Source organism: Sinohyriopsis cumingii, chromosome 5 (genome assembly GCF_028554795.1).
Source record: "Sinohyriopsis cumingii isolate HCF-2022 chromosome 5, ASM2855479v2, whole genome shotgun sequence".
Taxonomy (NCBI): Eukaryota; Metazoa; Mollusca; class Bivalvia; order Unionida; family Unionidae; genus Sinohyriopsis; species Sinohyriopsis cumingii.
Window position 1 is genome coordinate 107,740,634 of NC_142965.1, and position 26,381 is coordinate 107,767,014.

Below are 26,381 nucleotides of genomic sequence, written 5' to 3' on the forward strand. Positions count from 1 at the left end.
TGATTTTGAAAACAAACCTGTATTTTTCAATAAATATTGCACAGAATATCTTCAGTGATATAGAAATTAGATTCTGGGGGTCCATTGTCCTCATTTTGCACGAAAACCAGCAGAGTCCTAAAACCGGCGCTGGTTGTAGTAATGGCTGATGCCATCCACATTTCAGTAACTGAAGTACGGTAAGTAATTTAATGTCTAATAGAAATAGAACTAGTTTAGTTTCATTTAAGAAAACAACACTAACAACACGAACGAAACGAAATAATCCACACTAGACTAGTGTAACACTAAGAAAAATAATTTACGGAATCCTAAACATAATAACACTGAAACCCAAAGGGGAGAAAGAAAAAAAAAACCTTCTCTATGGCGAAACTCGAGCTATGTCTTACCTGTGTAATCTTACCTCTAACAAATAAATAAAATCCGATAACAGCATTTTCTGTTTAGTAAGGACCTTTGCATTTAAAACTGGGCAAAATGATGCAATCTAGGCCAAGACCTTGACACAACACCACTGAATACAAGAACAGAAGAAAAATGGCCTATCCATACACGTGTCCCGCTTTAAATGTCATAAAGGTTGACTGGAGTACGTTGCAAGTGTTTGATAAAATAACCATCGCCCAAAGAAGTCTGAATGAAGTCAGTATACCTGGGCGTGACCAATGATCCGAAGTGTGGCCCCTTGCACTGGAAAATTATAAATTATGACCTGACAATGATAACATTGACGCACTGACGCCTGCAAGTCATGTAGAAATTTTACTTAAGTATAGCATATAGCGGGTTAAAACAAGCACTATTCAAACCGTCCATTCAATGGAATCCTCGATAACATTCACGTGACAATAAGTAAGGTTAGGAATTGGAACCTTTCAAGAAACTACACATTTTACTGCAGTCATCTTAAACGCAGAACCTTCCAGGATCTTTAACTTCGAAACCTTTCCAAGAAATCTGTCCATTTTTCAGAATTCTTGACAAGCATGATGTCTATCTCTTAACTTGATATACACATAAATTATTAATATTTAAGTCCTTATAGCCAAATTGCCAGACACGTATCATTAATATTTAAGTCCTTATACCTAACTTGCTATGCATAGATTATTAATATTTAAGTCCTTATAGCCAAATTGCCAGACACGTCTCATTAATATTTAAGTCCTTATACCTAACTTGCTATACACAGATTATTAATATTTAAGTCCTTAAACCTAACTTGCCATACACATATTATTAATATTAAGTCCTTATACCTATCTTGCATTCACATATTATAAATATTTGTCTTTATACCTAACTTACCATACTAATATCATTAATATTTACGTCCTTATACCAAACTTACCATGCACATATCATTAATATTTAAGTGTCTTTATACCTGACTTGCCGTTATTATTAAGTGCCCTTATACCTGACTTGACATTACTATTCAAGTGCCCTTTAACCTGACTTGCCATTAATATTTAAGTGCCCTTATACCTGACTTGCCATAAAAATACCACTAATATTTCAATATCCTATTACCTGACTTAGAGAAGTAAAGGTGTTTATTATTTTTTTTAAAAAAGAAGTACAACTATATACTGATATCGGTGGCAATACATGTCTACAGGAATTTCGAGTACACATAAAGGAAATATTTGAAACCGTATAAACCCAACCCGCTTCCTTCCGATTCTCTGTCCGTCTATATTCCAAAATTGAGGAACCTGGAGTAAAACTAACGAGGCTTTGACTTTATAACAACAAACAAATAATAAAAGATGTACATTTATTATCACCGTCGACCATCATCAGAGACAGAGAGATATCTTGGTTTCGTGCCATCCATCCGTCCCACTTTCATTTCAGCACAGTAGCTCATACCCTATCGAGCCAAATCAGCATTAAAAACAAATCATTTAAAGTAAACAAATGAATTTGGTAGCTGAATTTGTATTTATATGAGGATGAACTGATTATATTAGATTTTCAGACCCAATTTTCCATTTATTTTTGTAGAGGAATGTCAACGTTTTCAACTCTGACGTTTTTTTGTTAAGACAAATCCATAAATGTCTAATAATGCAGAAACCATCTGAACTTAACAGATGATTTCAGTTAGACTAATTTTTGTCACATGTATATAACATGATTATACTGTTTGTAACGGTGTTAATGTTTCCTTTTTACAAATTTTGTAACTTTTCCAACTTATTCTCTTCAAACAGAAGAACTTGTTTTGTTAGTACAATTTTTTTTAAAAAATCAATTTTTCGCGGCAACTATTCTTTCCGAATTCATCAGATGACATGTACTATGCATTCGCGCATCACCACCATGCTATCCACGCCCCAGTGACACTGCGGTGGTAAAAGATCCATATCATGCAAGTATAAAGTTGGGAAATCCCAAAGTGATAAATGTTTAAGTTGTTGTTGTTGTTGTTCTAGGGTTTAACGCCATTTTTCAGCACAAGATAGGCTATACATGGCGGCCAGTATAACTGGTGGAGGAAGAACCCTGAAAACCCAGGGAAGAACCACCGACCCACGAGAAGCTACTGGCAGGCTTTCCCACGTACCCACGCTAGCCGAGCCTTGGATTCGAACCCACGCAGACAGAGGTGAGATGGCAGTGATCCGGAACGGTGAGCGCTTTAGACCACTCGGCCACTCGGGGCCCCTGTTTAAGTTGCAAGGTCAACTCAATTCACGACATGTGAATTTGGCTGATCAAACGTTACTGAATAATATACAACATATATGATGATGGTTAAATAACATCAATAAAACTCAAATCAATCACGTAACCATTATCTACATTTGGTTGTTTACGTAATTTATATTAGCTCAGGTACAGTATATACATTTGATGACGACTCTGCCCCAACCGATCTAAAAGTTAAATGTGTATTTGTAAAACACGTACGCCCCAATCAAAGCCAATAAGTATATGATAAAAAGATATTTAACAACTGATTTCTGCAAAAACAAAATTCAAAGATTGCTTCAATGGCATATGAAAATCAACCAAATTTCATGTTGCAATCAATGCTTTTTATGCTGAATCGTGTTGAGAAGGTCTTGATCACAAAATGTCCAAGTCCAATATTTTCACAAATATTTACAATCATTTAAAACTCGCAATAATGACCTAAAATCTAAACATTTCATGTATATATGAAAACGAATATGAGTATTCAATTCCAGTTGTCATGTATATATGAATACGAATATGAGTATTTAATTCCAGTTGTCATGTATATACGAATACGAATATGAGTATTCAATTCCAGTTGTCATGTATATATAAATACGAATATGATTATTCAATTCCAGTTGTAATGTATACATAAATACGAATATGATTATTCAATTCCAGTTGTAATGTATATATGAATACGTATATGAGCATTCAATTCCAGTTGCCATGTATATATAAATACCAATATGATTATTCAATTCCAGTTGTCATGTATATATGAATACGAATATGAGTATTCAATTCCAGTTGTCATGTATATATGAATACGAATATGAGCATTCAATTCCAGTTGTCATGTATATATGAATACGAATATGAGTATTCAATTCCAGTTGTCATGTATATATGAATACGAATATGAGCATTCAATTCCAGTCGTCATGTATATATGAATACGAATATGAGTATTCAATTCCAGTCGTCATGTATATATAAATACCAATATGAGCATTCAATTCCAGTTGTCATGTATATATGAATACGAATATGAGCATTCAATTCCAGTTGTCATGTATATATGAATACGAATATGAGTATTCAATTCCAGTTGTCATGTATATATGAATACGAATATGAGTATTCAATTCCAGTTGTCATGTATATATGAATACGAATATGAGTATTCAATTCCAGTTGTCATGTATATATGAATACGAATATGAGTATTCAATTCCAGCTGTCATGTATATATGAATACGAATATGATTATTCAATTCCAGTTGTCATGTATATATGAATACGAATATGAGTATTCAATTCCAGCTGTCATGTATATATGAATACCAATATGATTATTCAATTCCAGTTGTAATGTATATATGAATACGAATATGAGCATTCAATTCCAGTTGTAATGTAATTATGAATACGAATATGAGCATTCAATTCCAGTTGTCATGTATATATGAATACGAATATGAGCATTCAATTCCAGTTGTCATGTATATATAAATACGAATATGAGTATTCAATTCCAGTTGTTATGTATATATAAATACCAATATGATTATTCAATTCCAGTTGTAATGTATATATAAATACCAATATGATTATTCAATTCCAGTTGTAATGTATATATGAATACGAATATGAGCAATTCCAGTTGCCCACTTCAAATGCTCTTTGCATAATGGTGCTCAAAAGATGTAACGTGACAAAAAGAAAGTCCAAGTCCGAAATGTGCACACAGAAAATAGCCTGAAAATCGAACCAGGTCATCTTCATATAACAATAAGCGAGTGATATTTTGTCGCAATTTTGACTAAGGAGGTTCTCAGGACGGACATACTGGTTTGACCCAATCTACACGTCCCCTACAATGTTGACATAAATAATGGAACCAAGGAGGCTAACTGGCCAGTGTGCAGGACTCGTGACCGTAAAGGAACGGTTTAAATCCTGTCCAGACCCTGCCCCGCTCATGTTTTTCACATCGAACAATTCTGCGGGGCATGAGGTCGCTGGCTGTGAGCAAACAACGACCTTTCAGCAAGTTCGTTATATACTGCTAAATGCGAGGAATATAATGTTCTGGAAATGCGATAATAGTAAAGTTAATAGCTAAGGTACGGTTTGAAGTATTTCTCAACTAAAACACACACAAGCACACACAGATAGACATGCATTCAAACCGCTCAGGTGGCCTAAGTGGTTAGAGCGTCCTCCTCGGATGCGGGAGGTCGCGGGTTTGAAACCCTGGCCGAGTCATACCAAAGACATAAAAATTATACAGCTGCCTCGCTTGGCCCTCAACATTAAGAGATTACTGTTAGGACTGGTCGGTTTGGTGTCATGATAATGGGAATGGGTGAGACATGATTCCACATGTCTGCGGCATGAAGCCCTAGTGCAAGACATCACATAAACTGCCACACTACAGACATCGTAGCGACATGATTGAAAAATTGTTAAAAAGATACGTTAAAAATCCAAATCACACACAAAAACAACAAATCATGCACTCAAACTTCTAGAAAACGAAATATTTTCAGGTGCCGGACCTATTTGGATTGCCACGTTGTTCGTTAACAGGAAGCACATGCTGCACTTAGCGTACTTGAGTAGAGAAACAAAAAAAATATTCCAAACATTTTTCAAATATTTTAAGTTTGCAAGAAACTAATTCTGTTGTTACGTGTAATGTATGCGTACTCGGCAGCAGACGAAACCTGATTTTGATAGAAAATGTACAACTGTCATAAATATAGGTTCCCTCAGTGATGTCACTAGGGGGGGGTGCGGGGGTAAAGACCGCACCGGGCGACACCATCAGAGGGGGTGACACCAAAAGGACATTACTAAGGATTCTGTATGGTCTGATACAGAAGGAGGTTCATTGGGTTCCCTGTAGATTTCAATGCATGTCATATTTTAGCTCCGAAAGCATCGTGCTAAAGTAAGTGTATTACAGGAAATGCGATTGCGTACTCTAAACCTCGTGGATATTAAATCACTCCGAGGATGAATGCAATACACACAGACACCCGGTACTTGAAAATTATACACAAACCAATATGTAATACGGCACATTATTCATACAGACCACAAGAAATTACATACGTACCAAGTTGTCTGTCATAGTAAACTCAGAAATGAAGGATTGTCACACAGTCAAGTAAATCTCACACTATCCGGGTGTTGTAATCTCCAATCCAAGCATACTAAGCGCGGCAATATGCGCTAATTTAATGTTTGTCTTATAAATAACAATCACGTGGTTCACCTTGCTTTTATGATCTTCTCAAGCGTGTCCCAAGTGTTTAAAGTTTTTGACTGGTTATATTGCCATCTCAAGTTAAATTTTCAAAGTTTATGTATATTATCATTTTAAAGAAAACCACCATATGATTGCTGGATGAGGTGTTCATTAGTCTAAATATACCTTCTAAACCAGTTGAAAATTGTATTTACAGATGGATGTATGCGGTAATGACGCTATATGTAGTTCAAGGCGAAAGGTAATATGTCGCAAATGGTCCAGGTATTTGCTTAATCATGCTATTCTTTTATGTCATACTCCCCGAGATTAAGTACTGCGATATTGATGTAGGGTTTATATTTTGTTAATATGCGTTTCCCAGCAATAACATGTTCGACTGGCGATATTGCCATTGTGTATGTAAATATTAATGCTGTTGTTGTTGTAGGGTTTAACGCCATTTTTCCGCACACGATAGGTTATACATGGCAGCCAGTATTAATGGTGGAGGAAGAACCCGGGAAAACCCCGGAAAGAACCACCGACCCACGAGAAGCTACTGGCAAGCTTTCTCACATACCCACATTAGCCGAATCCGAGACTCGAACCTACGCAGACAGAGGTGAAAATATTATGCTTTGAGTTGTATTATTCATCAGAAGCAGCATCTTCGCTAGCCAAAATTCCGACATGTTTAACCATATCTACATTTGGCGGATCGAGCAGATATTTTAGTGCTTTGTCTTAACGACATCTGTTGGATTTCATAGTTGCCTGCCTTAGTATGTAATGCCAACTAACCAAAAGCGTGTAACGGCGGTCCTTTGTACATTGGCCGAAAATGGTAAAGGCAATTGACTTCAGAAGGATACTGCATAAGTATAACATCGAAATCATGACTATGTACCAGAGGGAAGGCACTGTATGTGTATTTGAGGGAAAGGATGAACCTACACGGACCGGCAGTGGAAAATTGCTTATTTATTAGTCCATTCTGAACAAGTTGATTTTGATTGGATGGGGTGGCTTGCCTCCGCATCCAATTAAATTCACAGACCCGAAGCAATGAAATATATGATCGATCCGTCAAGGTGTAGCGAGGGTTAACATATCGAAACCTTCGCTAGCGAAGATAAAGTAGTAGCATCTGCGTGACCGTAATAGTCATTTCCGCCACCACTAATACTGTCATCCCTGAAATATCACCATCATCATGTGGATGGTCGGCACTGCTGATAATAATAACGAAAACATCGACGACAACAATCAGTCGCCAATATCGACACCACTATCGTCGGCTTTGCTGCCTAATGATGATGACGACGACAAAGATGAAGACAACGATGGTGATGCTCCAATTACTAAAATAAACGGGACCTAACTTTGCATTCCGATCCTGGGTAGTACTGACAGTTTATCACTATATTTACAAGAATTAATACAGTCCGATGATTCGTAAGGTACATATTAAAGGGGGGGGGGTATTTCTTGGTGAATTATATCTGAATTAACGCCGATCTTTGGGGCAAAGTGTCATAAGAGAAAATCGGAGGCTGTCCATATTTGCGGATTTTCCCGCATTATACACGTTTTTCTTCGCAGCTGCGAATATATGGACAGATACTAAAAATAAAATGTGTTTGGTTTATCTGGGGGTGGGTGGGTCATAATCGAAAATGACATTCTTAAACTGATAATTCTGTCGGATTATTACATGACCTGCCAAATTTTATTCAATGTGCGCGAGATTTAAAATTATTAGATACCTCGATTTTTGGTGCTACATCTGTCGATTTCCTGATTAATATTCAATGCGATTGTATTCCTTCTTACTATAAGAACGGGTCCATTTTGCAAAATCTTTGGGGTCTTATAAATTCGAAAAAAGTTCTTAAGTCGTATCGCAATCAAAAACCTTTAATACAGCTGACATTCCTAATAATTTCCCTCAAAAAATACCGAGATAAGTAATTTAAAACTTCGAAGTGCACTTCTCTTAGTTCAGTACGTTACATTTCTAATGTAACAGTGGACTCTTCACTTATGCAAACAATTCACATGTGACATTAAAAGCTTTCTGCATGTGTACAAATGTTCATTAAAAAAAATACACTAACCCTATCTAATCGGTGTGTGTGCATATATATATATATATATATATATATATAGAGAGAGAGAGAGAGAGAGAGAGAGAGAGAGAGAGACAGTAAAATAATATTATCATACAGGTTTGTGAATATTGTCACAGAATAACGCAATAAATAACTTGGTTTCGCCTTAGAACGATTTGGTCATTTTCATCGTACATACGCACGACGTTACCTAGGGTGGATAATTGTTTTTCTAGTTAAGCAACTGAACTAGAATGTATCTCGTCGTATATCGCTTGCGGCGTGAGACACTAAAAGCACGGTATCCACGGGTATTTCACCCTTACTAACACTCATTCTCCTGTCGATTTAAGGCAAGTTTCTTTTCTAACAGACACACTGGTCTTTTGGCTCTTGTCAAGGAGTGTAAGTTCTCCATTTCTGTTTATCAGCCAGAGAGGTAAGTGTTACATTTTTATTTAATATGTGAAACAAATTCAGTTTTTAACGTAATCGCGTGAAATGATTTCTTTACCATTACGCGGACATGAAACATTGTGGATATTTGACGTGTTATGATTTGCTAAGAGTTTAATTAGTAGCATGTATCTATATATTTTAATTCCGTACCTGTTATGACCAGTTTGGCTTTATTGTAGCTGTCTGTGCTGGTATATCAGGCTGTCTGGCCGTCTGTGTGTCTGTATGGGGATGGAAGATGTGACCATCAAGGCCATGCAAGGACTGGACCGCTGATTTGTAAACTTGTGCGCATGATGGATCCATGAAGGGTGTGTGTGGCCAATACAAGTGTAGACCAACCCAAGAATTCAGGAGAACTGTACTTCGACAATGAACACGTTTGCAAGTTTTTACAAGTATTTGAGTCATACGGCTGTACGAATTAGTCGCGAGTCGCTTGTTTCAAATGTCGCTTTCAATACATGAGATCATTTGAATCATTTGAATCTTTCATTACATGAGATTACGAGATTATTTGAATCTTGCTTTCATTAGGTGAGATTATATGAATCTTACCTTTATAAATGAGAATATATTAATCGCATTTGTTTTTCCATTTGTGAACGTGGAAAAGCGATTAAACGAGTCTTGTTTTGAGCTTGAAAGAATCGCACTATATTTGTAGAGTATATATATTTTATTAATTCATTTCATAAACTTCCATCTTTCATCACAATGTGTTGTCATTTAAGCGAAGCATCCATTCAGGTCAAATCCTGTTACAAATAGTAAATGTGTTCCCTACCAAGACACAAAACAAGTTAGGGCGACAACCCCCTTGCATGCATGCACCAACTTACATATCCCCACACAAGTATATAACATAGTCACTAGTATCGACATTCGTGGCGCATGACGACCCAGCCATTAAATCGCATAAAATGCACAATCACTCTGGATTTGACAGAAATCAAGGTACAGACAAATTAATATAGATGGGTACAAATATAAACGACAGCGGAAAGTGCTATCCCTGGATCATACACGAGGATGCGTAGTAATATATATAAAGTGAAGTTATTATATATTGAGAAAGAATATTATCACTTTTGGTTTTTTAATACTTAATAGTGGGGCGGTGGGAGAAAAGTGCCTTGCAAAACAGACACATAAAGTAACCGAACAGGGTTGTTATTTGAAGTATTCGAGCCCGCAATGGTATGATGGTAGTGCTTCATCCAAGGATAACATAGTACTGTAATGTAAAAGCCAAATCTAACGGACATCGTGACAGTACATCTTTGCTAGCCAAGGTTCCGATAACCTTATCTACATTTTGGCGGATGGAACAAATATACTGGTGTTTTGTCCATGCGACATCTATTGGATTTCATTACTTGCCTCCAATAGTATGTAATGCCAACAAACCAGTAGTGATGCATTGTACATCAGCCGAAAACGGGGATGGGGGATTGATTTAAAAAGGATACTTTTGTAATTTTAACATCTAAAGTAAGACTAGGTACCAAAAGCCATTACAGGTGTATTTGAGTGAAAGGTATTTGTGCAGACATGTGCCGGCTCGGGAAAATCGCGTATTTATCAGTCCATTCAAATCGTGTGCTCCCCTTGTCTTGGTCACGCATGAACATTGTTCAAATTTGAAAAACTTGATTTTGATTGGATGCGCTGGCTTGCCACAGCATCCAATGAAAGTAGGACCCGAAGCACAGAAATGTCTGCTCGTTACGCCAGTAATTAGATAGGGTTATCGGAATCTTGGTTAGCGAATATGGTGACAGTATCGATGATCAAAAACAAAAACAGTCTATGATATAGTGTAGAGTTAGTCCGTTATCTGCCATAAAATATTCGATTAAGATCTGTATTTTCCCAGCTGAGAAGCGGTGATAATAAATAATACATTATCTATTAAATAAATTCACATTACATCACTATTTCGCTCAAAAACCTATTTTATGCTAGAGAAGACATGAACTCCTAAGTGCTTCAAGGTTACTTAGCCATGGAACTGTCATAGGACTAAGCTGACGTTACTAAAAAGCAACGTTATATATTACATGGACTCTTGTATAGCTGACGTGTCAAAAACCCAAAGCATGTATATAGAAAGTGGCCTGATGTATGCATATCACGTGTAGGTAATGCCAAATTGTTTGGTCTTGTGTACATGTAGCGCATCTCCTACAACTCAACAATGATTCTCTCTCTCTCTCTCTCTCTCATTATAACTTGGAATGTCTCAGAAAATGCCACATACGCATGCACAAATATAGATATATACAAATACAATATTTGAAGTGAATGTATAAACGTGTTAGCAGGCATTCTAATGGATTATAATGTTTTTAGTGATAGCGAGATTCGACACAAAATCTTTGCATCCTGGTTGGTGCTAGAAAAAATGGACTTGGGGTATCAAGATGGAAGCTGCTGGTAACCCAGATGGAAACAGCCCTTTAGGAAGGAAAACAGATTACAAAAATGCCTGCATCAAGGCAGTTAGACGGCGCATCGGCAATGCTTTTACCAATGGATTTCTACAGTGAATTGATAGATCAATGGTTCCAGCAAATGCAAAAGTAAATGGCTGCCCATGCAAAGTTGATATTTTTTTTCTGGGAACTACAGTTTCTTCTAACCTCAAGATAATTTAACATTAACTTCTAAACCTATTGAGAGTATACTGCACGCTACAGAAGGTGTTAGGATTTGTACCAAACCATTTTCTCTCTGGCATCGTCGTTCCATCTAGATCTTTCTTTAAAAACAATCGATACTAAATATAGAATTTTTCATCACATACCACAAAGATAAAATGGAAGACGAGAGATTAAAATAAAAAACAAACATTTTATCGAGTATACACACGTACGGACATAGGGAGAAACTATTTGGTGCCTTAAAACTAATAATATTTAAATAGGTGGGGGACTGGGGGTATCAACTTGGCGAGCTAATAGTTCTGAGCTTTTCCAGAAATGACTCTCATTGGCAGATCCAATTAACGTGCGAGTCCCAGGAAATCGGCCTTTTTAACAAATTTCAGTTTCAATTTTTAACTGAAATATCCAATACATTGAGCTTGAGAACCATAATCCAGAAAGATACAGAGTTAAGATCCGATTAATCGAAAGAAGCTCATTTTAGTCTGTGTAGGAAAGCTCAGGAAATAATGGACCATGTAGGCTCTGTGGCAACATACTGGACATCTTCGCTAGCCAAGGTTCCGATAACCCCTATCTACGTCTTGGCGGATCGAACAGCTATATTGGTGCTTTATCCTAGCGATATCTATTAGATTTCATGTCTTACCTCCCTTAGAATGTAATGTCAACTAACCAATAGCGTGGTGCATTGTACATCTGCCAAAAACTGTGGTTGCGATTGACCCGAAAAGGATATTTTGGAAGTTTAACATCGAACGTATGACTGTGTACCTGAGGGAATCCATTACAGGTCAATTTGATTGAAATGTATTTGTACAAACATGGTCAGGCACTGGAAAATTGCTTATTTATCAGTCCATTCAAGTAGTGTGCTCCCCTTGTCTCCATCACGTAGGAACAGTATTCAAATTTGAACAACTTAATTTTGATAGATGCGGTAGCTTGCCGCGCAGCCAGTGAAGTTGACAGACCCGAAACCCGGAAATATCTGCTCGATATGCCAAGGTGTGGATAGTTCTCGGAACCTTGGCTAACGAAGATGACGGACATACGCATTCGTCTTTACCGTAATTTTGTTTTACCTGTGTATTTGTAAAAGTCTGAATAGACGGCACTGAATTCCAAAATCATATGCTTTTAAACAATCCGCTAACGGTATAGTTCTTGACACTAGCGGGAACAATAGAAAAGTTGCCAAAAACATACCGTTAGACCAAACAAAACAAAAAAAACAAAAAAAAAACAAAACACGTATCCGGTCGGTCAACTGTCTGTTTCTCAATGCAGACCCTAGCACTTTTTCCCACCATGGTAAAACAATAATAATAATAATGAGGACTTTGTATAGCGCCTAATCTTTAGAAGCTCTAAGCGCTTTACATTAAACACCTATAAGATAAAAAAACATAATGATATGATACCAAAAACAAACACCATGAAATTAGAAAACATTAAAAAAACATGCTGAGAATATTTAAGGTAGGAAACATTATTCAGTCTTTAAGTTTGTTCTTGCAGTCGAAATAAGTGAGTTTTGAGAGCCCTCTTAAATGTGATCACTGTGTCTAAGTTCAGTGGGCAATTCATTCCACGTTGCTGGGCCTTGGTATGCAAAAGAACGCTGTCCATATGACTTGGTTTTCATACTTTGAATAATGATTATACGATTGTCAGAAGAGGAGCGTAAGTATCTTGCTGGTGTGTACACATGGGTGAGATCGGACTAGAGTCCGACAGTGAAACGTAGCACAGAACAAATTTTGTGTTTGATTCTGGATCGAATGGATAGCCAGTGAAGGGTACAGAGCAGCAGGGAGGTGTGCTCTGATCGTGGTACTCTAAGTATGATCCAAGCAGCGGTGTTTTGAACTTTTTGAAGTTTCTGGAGCAGATATTGAGATGAACCAGACAGAACTGAGTTACGATAGTCCAGTCTTGAAAGTACTAATCAAACAAATCACAAAATACAATATATATTTTATATTAGTTTAAAAAAGAAAAACATGTTTACCCTAATGTTAAAACCGGTGTCATAGAAACCTTTTTTGCCGTATACTCGAGTCTGTAATAAGAAGTGTCTGCTGGTCAATCCTGCGGAATACAGTGTGAGACACTGCAATATTTCGTACAGAGCAACTGATTTATTTATTGTACAGAAAGAAAAAAATGTGAAAGAGAAACTAAAAACAAATATTCTTTTGAAAAATAACAGAGTTTTTTTCGTGTTTAAGTCTAAATATATATCTTTTGTACGATTCGATTTATCAATAAAGAAACTCTTAAAATCATATGATAATGTTCTTTTTATCACTAAAATCAAAGACCAATAAGTTTAATAAAACCCGATTGATATTTTGATCTTGATCGCTTTTCTAATTTCGCGCTTTTTGTATTATAACATCTGACTCGTATATTCCTTTAGTACCAAGATATAAAATGCCTGCAGCTGTCTTCATTGGTTTGAATACAATTGCACTGGGTACAATAAAAAGCAAATGCTTTTCAACAGGGATATTGAGAATCTATAAATAACTTCATGTGACTGTGCGAGCCATGAAGCAAGCATCTGCAAAGACTGTTAGCTGCCAACATATTTTAAATGTGTGGTTTCGTCGAAAACGGCATCGTCTTCGTCTTTGTATCAAAGTGGAAACATTTAGGAACATTTTTGATGATGGTTAAAAAACATCAATTAAACTCAAATTAATCACGTAAACATTATCTACATTTGGTTGTTTACGTAATTTATATTAGTTCAGGTACAAAATATATTTGCTGACGACTCTCTCCCCCCCCCCACCGATCTAAAAGTTAAATGTGTATTTGTAAAACATGTACGCCCCCACTCAAAGCCAATAAGTATATGATAAAAAGATTTTAAACAACTGATTTTTGTGATAACAAAACTCAAAGATTGCTTCAATGGCATATGAAGATCAACCAAATTTCATTTTACTATCAATGTTTTTTATGCTGAATCGTGCTGAAAAGGTCTTGAACACAAAACGTTCCAAGTCCAATATTTTCAAAAATATTTACAAACATTTAAAACTCGCAATAATGACCTAAGATCTAAACATTTCATGTATATATGAAAACGAATACGAGTATTCAATTCCATTTGTCATATATATATGAATATGAGTATTCAATTCCAGTTGTCATGTGTATATAAATACGAGTATTCAATTCCAGTTGTCGTGTCTATATGAATACGAGTATTCAATTCCAGTTGTCGTGTCTATATGAATACGAGTATTCAATTCCAGTTGTCGTGTCTATATGAATACGAGTATTCAATTCAAGTTGTCCACTTCAAATGATCTTTGCACAATCCTGCTCAAAAGATATAACGTAACAAAAAAAAAGTCAAGTCCAAAATGTGCACACAGAAAATGGCCTGAAAATCGAACCAGGTCATATAACAATAAGCTTGAAAAATTTCAGTCGTCAAGGGCGAGTGACATTTTCTCGCAATTTTGACTAACGAGGTTCTTAGGACGGACATACAGATTTGACCCAATGTACAAGTCCCTTCAGTGTTAACATAAATAGTGGAACCAAGGTGGCTCATTGGCCAGTGTGCAGGATTCCTGACCATAAAGGAACGGTTCAAATCCTGTCCAGACCTGGCCCCACTCATGTTTTTCACATCATACAATTCTGCGGGGCATGATGTCGCTGGCTGTGAGCAAACAACGACCTTTCAGCAAGTTCGTTATATACTGCTAAATGCGAGGAATATACTATTCTGGAAATGCGATAATAGTAAAGTTAACAGCAAAGTAAGGGTTTGAAGTATTTCTCAACTAAAACACACACAAGCACACACAGATAGACATGCATTCAAACCGCTCCGGTCGCCTAAGTGGTTAGAGCGTCCTCTTCGGATGCGGGAGGTCGCGGGATTGAAACCCTGGCCGAGTCATACCAGATACTTATAAAAATGATGCGGCTGCCTCGCTAGGCCCTTATCATTAAGAGATTACTGTTAGGACTGGTCGGTCTGGTGTCAGGAAAATGGGAATGGGTGAGACATGATTCCACATGTCTGCGGCATGAAGCCCTAGTGCAAGACATCACTATAAACTGCCACACTACAGACATCGTAGCGACATGACTGAAAAATTGTTAAAAAGCTAAGTTAAAAATCCAAATAACACACAAACACACAAATATCAAGCATTCAAACTTCTAGAAAACGAAATATTTTCAAGTGCCGGACCTATTTGGATTGCCACGTTGTTCGTTAACAGGAAGTACATGTTTACACTTAGCATACTTGAGTAGAGAAACAAAAAAAAATATTCCAAACATTTTTCAAATATTTTAAGTTTGCAAGAAACTGATTCTGTTGTTATGTGTAATGTATGAGTACTCGACAGCAGACGAAACCTGATTTTGATAGAAAAGGTACAACTGCCACAAATATAGGTTCCCTCAGTGATGTCACTAGGTGGGTGCGGGGGTAAAGACCGCACCGGGCGACACCATCAGAGGGGGTGACACCAAAATGATATTACTAAGGATTCTGCTTGGTCTGTTACAGAAGGAGGTTCATTGGGGGTGACGTCACGAGTTACCGCACTGGGTTCCACCAATCCTAATTACGCCACTGTGTTCCCTGTAGATTTCAACGCATGTCATATTTTAGCTCCGAAAGCATCGTGCTAAAGTAAGTGTATTACAGGAAATGCGATTGCGTTCTCTAAACCTCGTGGATATTGAATCACTCCGAGGATGAATGCAATAAACACAGACACCCGGTACTTGAAAATTATACACATAACGATGTGTAACACGGCACATTATTCATACAGACCACAAGAAATTACATGCGTACCAAGTTGTCTGTCATAGTAAACTCAGAAATGAAGGATTGTCACACAGTCAAGTAAATCTCACACTATCCGGGTATTGTAATCTCCAATCCAAGCATACTATGCGCGGCAATATGCGCTAATTTAATGTTTGTCTTATAAATAACAATCACGTGGTTCACCTTGCTTTTATGATCTTCTCAAGCGTGTCCAAAGTGTTTAAAGTTTTTGACTGGTTATATTGCCATCTCAAGTTAAATTTTCAAAGTTTATGTATATTATCATTGTAAAGAAAACCACCATATGATTGCTGGATGAGGTGTTCATTACTCTAAATATACCTTCTAAACCAGTGGAACAGTGTATCTCTAGATGGATGTATGCGGTAATGACTCTATATGTAGTTCAAGGCGAGAAGTAATATGTCGTAAACGATCCAGGTATTTGCATACGCATGCACTTCTTTTATGTCATACTCCCCGAGATTAAGTACTGCGATATTGATGTAAGGTTATATTTTGTTATCCACTTTTGGTTTTTTAATACTTAATAGTGGGGCGGTGGGAGAAAAGTGCCTTGCACACAGAGACACATAAAGTAACCGAACCGGGTTGTTATTTGAAGTATTCGAGCCTGCAAGCAACTGATTATTAATTAGTTCAGCACACTAACAAAAGAGCAACCGTATCCCTCCTGGCTCGAGCCACTGATGGTAGTGCTTCATCCAAGGATAACATAGTACTGTCCAAAGATACACTGAATAAAAAAAACCAGATATCTGCTATTCAAAAACTTTATCAGCTAAGCTATATTTCTGCAGTTAATAGTTATGAATGAAAATGTAAAAGCCAAATCTAACGGACATTGTGACAGTACATCTTTGCTAGCCAAGGTTCCGATAACCTTATCTACATTTTGGCGGATGGAACAAATATACTGGTGTTTTGTCCATGCGATATCTATTGGATTTCATTACTTGCCTCCAATAGTATGTAATGCCAACAAACCAGTAGTGATGCATTGTACATCAGCCGAAAACGGGGGTGGGGGATTGATTTAAAAAGGATACTTTGTAATTTTAACATCTAAAGTAAGACTAGGTACCAAAAGCCATTACAGGTGTATTTGAGTGAAAGGTATTTGTGCAGACATGTGCCGGCTCTGAAAAATCGCTGTTTTATCAGTCCATTCAACTTGCGTGTTCACCTTGTCTCGGTCACGCATGAACAGTGATAAAATTTGAAAAACTTGATTTTGACTGGATGCGCTGGCTTACCACAGCATCCAATGAAATTCAGACCCGAAGCACAGAAATGTCTGCTCGTTACGCCAGTAATTAGAGATAGGATTATCGGAACCTTGGTTAGCGAATATGGTGACAGTATCGATGTTCAAAAATACAGACAGTATCTGATATAGTGTCGAGTTCGTCCGTTATCTGCCATAAAATATTCGATTAAGATCGGTATTAAATATTTCCCAGCTGAGAAGCGGGTGATAAAATAATACATTATCTATTAAATAAATTCACATTACATCACTATTTCACTCAAAAATTTATTTTATGCTAGAGAAGACATGAACTCCTAAGTGCTTCAAGGTTACTTAGCCATGGAACTGTCATAGGACTAAGCTGACGTTACTAAAAAGCAACGTTATATATTACATGGACTCTTGTATAGCTGACGTGTCAAAAACCCAAAGCATGTATATACAAAGTGGCCCGATATATGCATATCACGTGTAGGTAATGCCAAATTGTTTGGTCTTGTGTACATGTAGCGCATCTCCTACAACTCAACAATGATTCTCTCTCTCTCTCTCTCTCTCTCATTATAACTTGGAATGTCTCAGAAAATGCCACAAATATAGATATATACAAATACAATATTTGAAGTGAATGTATAAACGTGTTAGTAAGCATTCTAATGGATTATAATGTTTTAATGATAGCGAGATTCGACAAAAAATCGTTGCATCCTGGTTGGTGCTATTAAAATGGACTTGGGGTATCTAGATGGAAACTGCTGGTAACCCAGATGGAAACAGCCCTTTAGGAAGGAAAACAAAGAGTACAAAATGCAAAAATGCCTGCATCAAGGCAGTTAGACGGCGCATCGGCAATGCTTTTACCAATGGATTTCTACAGTGAAGTGATAGATCAATGGTTCCAGCAAGTGCAAAAGTAAATGGCTGCCCATGCAAAGTTGATATTTTTTCTTCTGGGAACTACAGTTTCTTCTAACCTCAAGATAATTTAACATTAACTTCTAAACCTATTGAGAATATACTGCACGCTACAGAAGGTGTTAGGATTTGTAACAAACCATTTTCTCTCTGGCATCGTCGTTCCATCTAGATCTTTCTTTAAAAACAATTGATACTAAATATAGAATTTTTCATCACATACCACAAAGATAAAATGGAAGACGAGAGATTAAAATAAAAAACAAACATTTTATCGAGTATACACACGTACGGACATAGGGAGAAAATATTTGGTGCCTTAAAACTAATAACCTTTAGATAGGTGGGGGACTGGGGGTATCAACTTGGCGAGCTAATAGTTCTGAGCTTTTCCAGAAATGATTCTCATTGGCAGATCCAATTAACGTGAGAGTCCCAGGAAATCAGGCTTTTTAACATATTTCAGTTACAATTTTTAACTGAAATATCCAATACATTGAGCTCGAGAACCATAATCCAGAAAGATACAGAGTTAAGATCCGATTAATCGAAAGAAGCTCATTTTAGTCTGTGTAGGAAAGCTCAGGAAATAATGGACCATGTAGGCTCTGTGGCAACATACTGGACATCTTCGCTAGCCAAGGTTCCGATAACCCCTATCTACGTCTTGGCGGATCGAACAGCTATATTGGTGCTTTATCCTAGCGATATCTATTAGATTTCATGTGTTACCTCCTTTAGTATGTAATGCTTTTCAGCAATCCGTTAACGGTATGGATCTTGACACTAACGGAACAATATAAAAGTTGCCAAAAAACATACATTAGACCCCCCTAAAAAATACGTATCCGGTCGGTCCACTGTCTGTTTCTCACTGCCCATCCTATCACTTGTTCCCACCATGGTTAAATTACAATATATATATTTTATATTAGTTTAAAAAAGAAAAACACGTTTACCCGAATTTTAAAACGGTGTAATAGGAAACATGCATATTTTTGCCGTATACTCAAGTGTCTGTAATAAGAAGGGGCCTGCTGCTCAATCCAGCGGAACATAGTGAGACATTGCAATATTTCGTGCAGAGCAACTGATTTATTTATTGTACAGACATATAAAAAAAATGTGAAATAGGAACTGAAAACAAATATTCTTTTGAAAAATAACAGGTTTTTTAGTGTTTAAGTCTAAATATATATCTCTTGTACGATTCGATTTATCACTATAGAAACTCTTAAAATCATATGATTGTCACGAAATTGTGTATGATTTATATCAATATGTATATGTGATCAAAAATGTACTCGGGTTTCGTTGCCGCGTACAGCGTCACCCAAGAATGGTTTATTTTTTTCGGCTCTAGTTATTTCGAAATACTAAGCGCGACTCAACCCATTCTGCATGTGCAAATTGCCTGCAGTGAACACCTAAGTACCTAGCTGCGCATATCTGTCACAGCTAGTATACATACAGAGTAAATTCTCTATAAACAAATTACACTACGACGAGTCTTGTCAGGAAGCTTACCTCTTTACGGGAGCAAATCTCCAGCTGTAGAGGTATTGAAATTTAAGCTTGTATTCTTTATTACTATTCGTTTTTTCTGACAGAATTGTTTCATGTATTAGATGTTTTAGAATTTATTCTAAATTCTACAGAGAATCAATACCTAGGTTATACAACGCCATGATATTAGAAATACTATAGTCTGGTTCGAGTTAGCTATTTGTTTTAACTGAACAAATTGAATTTAATTATACGTGCATGCATTGAACGATTAATGTAATGGGTAACATATTCATGTGCGTGCATGCGCAACATATATCAATGCAGAAGTACTTAACCGTGTCATATGATCTACACGGTTTACTTGTTATAATTTAGCTGCGTTATATATGGTTTGGTGATGTGGAGTCACAGAACTCTGTGTGGTTTCTTGTGACGTGTACGCTGTGTCTGGTGACGTTGGTTCGGAAGAGTGTACTGGTGTTCTCGATGCGAGGGACCAAGCTTTCGCGACCATCGGGTCTGTGTTGAATGTGAGGACTCTCGAGGGATCCTTCAACAGACTGAGAGGGGCGGACCATGCGTGGGCGCTTCATTGACCATTGACTAGAGCGAGTGGAACCGGAGATACATCTAGGACGTCAAATGGGCGCCACGATAGTATATCATTGTTATTGTCATTGTTATTTCTACTACTGCTATCTGGGCAAATACACATGCATTCCCATTTCAACACTGTTATATGAACGATAAGTTCATAATTACATGCATTCCCATTTCAATATCGTTATATGAACGATAGATTCATAAATTTATACATATCCCTATATCCCTTGGTGTTTAATAAGACCTTGTTTATATTGGGGTGTAGATCATATACTTTTTATTTGTTGATCGGTGATAGGACGTAACTCACGTTTGTTTAAAATTCCATTCCTTAAATTCACGTTTGAGTTTTCTCGTTGAGTTACTTGTTGTTGATAGTTCCATGTTAGGAACTTTATAATTTTCCTTATCTTTTTGTTATAATGGTGTCAGATTTGTTAATATTTAATTTGCGTTTATAAATAAACATCTTATTAACGCAGTTGCTTTGTGCGTCTTCACTAATCCAGCCCCAACCTTGTGACAATGATAATGTTCTTTTTATCACTAAAATCAAAGACCAATAAGTTAATAAAATCAGATCGATATTTTGATCTTGATCGCTTCTCTAATTTCGCGCATTTTATCATAACATCTGACTCGTATATTCCTTTAGTACCAAGATATAGTAATGCCTGCAGCTGTCTTCATTGGTTTGAATACATCTGCACTCGGTGCAATAAAAAGCAAATGCTTTTCAACAGGGATATCGAGAATCTATAAATAACTTCATGTGAAAGTGCGAGCCATGAAGATTGTGCAAAGACTGTTAGCTGCCAACATATTTTAAATGTGTGGTTTCGTCAGAAACGGCATCAAGTCTTTTTCTCTGTATCAATGTGGAAGCATTTAGGAAAATTTTTTCTAACGTAAAACGAGTATTATATATAAGCAGCAAGAAAATTATATTTGAGCACACGCAACTAAATTTTATATAGCTCGTTATGAAAGGCAAAATATCAGTATACCAGTCACGCCGGATGTGAATAGTTTAGCGGTTTGTACTAATGACTAGAAATTATCAGGCTTAGAAATCGCTAAAAAAAAAACCTGTATTTTAATATCTTAACATTGCTGGCTTTTCAGAAAGCTGTTTCATTATCTAATTTGAAAGAAAGTGCTAGTGCTAGAGCACAAATAGTTTTTGTCGTTTTGAGCAGGTTTGGGTTAATTATTTTGATGTGTATGTTGTTTATTAAGCATAACTGGACTTCTACAGAAAAATAACACATTTTGTATTTCTTGGTCAAAAAGACAAACCTCAATCTATTCATCTCCGCTATTTCTAGAACTGGTTTAGCTGTACGATTGAGCGAGAAGTTGCAAACGAAAACAATTTTTTATGCATTCGCATCTTCTCGGTCAATTCTTGTTTAGAAAACAAAACAAATGAATGTTCCGAATGGCAGACATCGGCATACATTTGATGTATGATCCTTAGAACTGACTTCGAAGTCGCAAATGCTGCTAAGCCAACTGAAACTGCTATTAGAAAAAAATAAACCTGCATGCCACATATACACCACATGAGGCAATAAGTTAGTTCAGAACCACCATATGTCATTAGTTACTTCTCGGTCAATTCTATGCATAAAACTTCGAATGTATGCCAACAGCTGCCACTCAAAAGCATTTCGACTAACCAGTTTTAACTATTTTCACATTCGGAATTTCTCTATAAATCATACGGTTAATTAAACAGTAGAAATTGCTGGATTTGTCGGAACGGAATCCTGTTTATTCTTTAGCGACGAAATTTCTGCCGAACAAAATGTATGAATTTAATGCAAATTACAACAACATACATCCAAACCTTGACTTTGTTTCGCAGAAGTAACCGAGGTAGTCTGAATCGTGTCACGGTGTCACTCGTGTCCTTTTCTGTGTGGATTTCCTGTACATTTTCGTCAAAATGGATTAAATGAAATTAATATATGACGCGAAATAAATAGTCATGGCAACATATCGATTTCTCTGTAAATCATTTGCATCGGTGGTGTGAGGTAAATAATCAAACACTGCGTAGTCAAGTAAGGTTTAACTATGTAAACAGTCTCTCTCTCTCTCTCTCTCTCTCACACACACACACGTGCGCGTTTAATGGAACATGTCCCCTCCCCCCACCCCATCCCCAAACAAACTGATTATATTCAGCAACCTCCTTTGAACAACCCATACGCATCAAGGCCCTCTTGGACAGGAGCGATATGTAGGAGAAACTAAATGAAGCGCTGAAATTATGCGAAGTTGCTGCAAGATGAAAATACAGATCACACTGACATACTTAACCATGAAATTATTGTAATTTTGTAATTGTATGTAATTACTAAAACGCACACCATGACGAATGACTACGGTCAATACTGACCTGAGCAAAGCTTGAAGAAATGGAACATAAGGACGGACAAGGATAACACTCTTCCTTCCTTCTATATTCCTTGTGAGGCGTAAGGAGAATAATGAGGCGACATTACAATCAGAAATTATATAGATCGACAAACATACGGGCACAGTGTATAAATAATAAAAAGGTACTTTCGATCTACGGTTTAAGATTGATTATTAAACATTACCTCTGTCACGTTTGCTAAACTTCAGCTTTAAATTCATGTATAAGCTATTATCTATTTGTCTTGGGAATATTACCGCGGCCTTGTGTTTGATCTCTAAACATTTCCGCGGGGTCAGTGTTAAACTCTTACGCACGATTACCATGACCACAGCAATATCCAATCAAAAACTGAGGGCGTGATTACAATTCAGACCCGAATGATACCTTCTGAACTCGTAATATTAATTCTGTATTCGCCTGAAAGGATTGTGTGCAGATCAATAGGGTTTAATCAAAGAATGAAGCCACTCGTAATATAGCGGCAGAATTTAGAGGCAGATTCTAAGGGAAGACGAAGCTTCGAAAAGGCCAGTAAGTCATTTGCTCGATTCCTGCAGAATATTACGTCATCATAATTGTAATTATTTGTAGTTTGTACACTTAATTACTAGGATCGTTCACTATGTAGAATTACCTTTGTGGTGCTTGACTGACACGCTTATTTGAGAAATGGACTTGAGCCTTACGTAGAGAAGTACTAGATGCAAGGCAGAATTGTGTTGATTGTTAACGTGTGGTCCGATTGAATTTTGTAATTCGCTATTAGGTTACTTCGTAGTAAACCAGTGCATTTATTAATGCGTTATGTTAGAACTTACACATGCTTAAATTTTTAATTTGGAAATTATGGTTGAAGTGTGTAAGATTAGTTACTATGGACGTATGCATATATCAGAACAAGAATATTTGAATATTTGCGTACTTGAATGAGTTGTAAGGTAAAGAAATGCGTCTGATTATTGTGATATTGTTTGATATAACGGGATTAGGAATGTGTACTGATGTGACGGAATTTATTGATGTATGTGTAAGACGTAACTGATACCGTGCTGTATTATGACATTTGTTTTACCATAAACGTATCTGTATCTCGATGTGAGCGAATGCGTGACCGAATAAATTTAATAGCCGATATCTAATGACAGGCCGTGTGTAGTGTGAGATGAGTGGGCTAAGAAAAAGACTGTACCGTCCTTGTGTTTTCACAGGAAGCTTTTTAGGGGACAGAACTTCCGGTTATATTGGGTCCTGAGTCTTCAATAGTTGGAGACGGAATTGTGACTGTAGCCGAGACAGTCAAAGTCCATATTACTGTAGTCGTTGGGGGGAAACTGGAGGAGGACAAGGAATTTGGAGAAATGTCTGGAGGAAGAGAAGGAATTTGGAGAAATGGGAGAGATAAAGGATAAAACAGATGAGTAGAAATACAAGGACAGGTGGAAATCAAGCTCACACTGCTAATTAAGTGATGCAATAGGCTTATTAAAGGGTCGAGCGGAACGAGTGTAATTGGAAATTCGAGTCATTTGATTACTGAATTGTTATTAAATTGTTATTCGTTGAATTTCAACCTATTTGTATATTTAGCCATCTAACCGTCGGTATTGCTGACTGGGGGCTCAGAGCTTTACATCTATCTTTCACTAAATTTAACTTTCAACAAAACAGAGCCTGGGTGGGACTTCTATAAATAAAATACTGGGAGCATCCCACCCCAACCATAAACTTAATTACAACCTCTTTCCATACCATGATGAACATTAATTGAACTTCGTTCTGTAGTGCAACACGTTTCGACCTGGAATACCACGTTCATCGAACTAACTTATAAAACTTACGTAAATATATCGAACTTGCTTGTGCAACTTAGGTCAGACTAGTTTCTGCGACCCCATCCCCCATCTCAGATAGAGAGATAACTGAACAGAACTGAAAAGTCCTTATGTCAGAGTAATTTCTGTCCAAATTGGTGAAATTCTCTTCAGCGATATTTTTAAAAGTGGTTTTACGTTTCTCATTTTTGCAATGGCGGCCATATATGACGGCGGAAGAGTATCAGTGCTTGTACAAACTTGAAAGGAGTTCATGCCATGATTGTCTTTGCCAAATCTGCCTACCGATGTAAATAAAATGCATGCGGGTCTCATAGCCATACCATAAATTCAATGGACCTTACGCACACTCCTCTGTATGGGTTACCTCGGTTTAACAGGATACCAAAATTGCTCCAAACCTATCTTGTAGGTAAAATGCCACCTGGAGAAAACCGTACGTTTTGATTACTGCACCACAATCAGCATTTATTTACACCGCATTTTGCCGTGATATTTTTCTCTGCAATGGTTCTTGTGCAGAATGTGATACTTTGTCTAACACGTACCAAGAAAAAGTATGGAACTCTTGAGATAGCACGCGGCAGACGTCACAATATGACGTAAGAATGTTGTAAATCTGAGCCGCAATATATAGTCTGATTCTTTTTCCTCTCAGTTTTGACATGAAAAAGTATTGTGGGATTTAGTCAACATGCTCGTGTAAAAATATGTGGAGAAGATGGTGTCAAGTTTAATAATCTGTTTTAACAAAGCATTTTGACACTATTAACTATATCATGCCAAGAAAACAGAAGCTAAGTACTTTACCAAGAACCGACCGTGACAGCCGATCCTGGCTGGGTATCGAACCCGCCACCACTGGCTTATCAGTCTGACGCTCTGACAACTGAGCAACCGCGGACCTATATTAAGTTTAAATGACCCAAGGTTAAACAAGCCTTACTGCAACAGTAGATTCGAACAAAATATATATGAGCTGCGAGAAGTATGGGTCTTACGGTCAGGTGACATAAAAACAACACCAGAACTAAGAATCACAATTAACGAAAGAGACACAACGGCTATATAACTTCTTTCTCCCCCACCCCCTTTTTGTCGGGGGAGTCTCATAATCTACTGGAATCTACGGTAGCTGATGTGGTAGAGCGTCGAATTTGTACGCCAACAATCGATTCTCGTCAAGGTCAGCCCATGTCGCCGGGTGAAGAACTTAGCTCCGTTTACTCAGCATGATATTGCTAGTAATGCGTTCAGTACCGTTAAAAACCAACATCATCGTTTTTAATACGTAGCAGCAACTAGACCCTTCTGTTGTTACTGGCGCTGCAATGCTAGACGTATAGTCACGTGTTTATACCCAATACGTGACACAATACATACGGTAAGCTATTTTTCATGTAAACAACATTTGATGGCCTTGATTTTATCCACTCAGCATTTGTTTTTCAACTATCCGAATAAATGTAAAGCGTAATAATTTACTAAAACTCTAGTTATACTAAGGAAACATCCCAAAGGAAATTATACGAAATGGAACTAGATTTGTGTTTGCAAAACACGAATGCCCATACTGCCGACCAAAAGATCCAAGTGGAAAAGAGTTCAAAAATCAAAAAGAATTTGAAAAATAGCTATAACGACAAGAAAAGCTAATTAGATCATGTACATACGTGTACAAACATGACTACATTTCAAATGTTTACCTCAAGTGTTTATGTTCGATGGTGCTAACATGGTTTACGACACAAAAAGTCCCAAGCCCAAACTGCTCAAAAATATATATATAAAATTGCTGTAA

The 26,381-nt window shown here is 37.0% G+C and overlaps 1 protein-coding gene across 3 annotated transcripts in view; it reads right to left on the bottom strand.

Moving 5' to 3' along the window:
* LOC149799956 (monocarboxylate transporter 13-like) overlaps nucleotides 1–26,381 on the bottom strand; it is a 102,096-nt gene that overhangs the window by 68,547 nt on the left and 7,168 nt on the right. Inside the window, exon 1 of one of the 3 annotated variants that reach the window (XM_089959455.1) lies at nucleotides 5,822–5,913. The exons of the other annotated variants lie outside the window; for them this stretch is intronic. The gene's annotated coding sequence lies outside the window, so the exon portion shown is untranslated. Of the gene's footprint in view, nucleotides 1–5,821; nucleotides 5,914–26,381 lie in introns of those variants that run through there. 3 annotated transcript variants of the gene reach the window in all.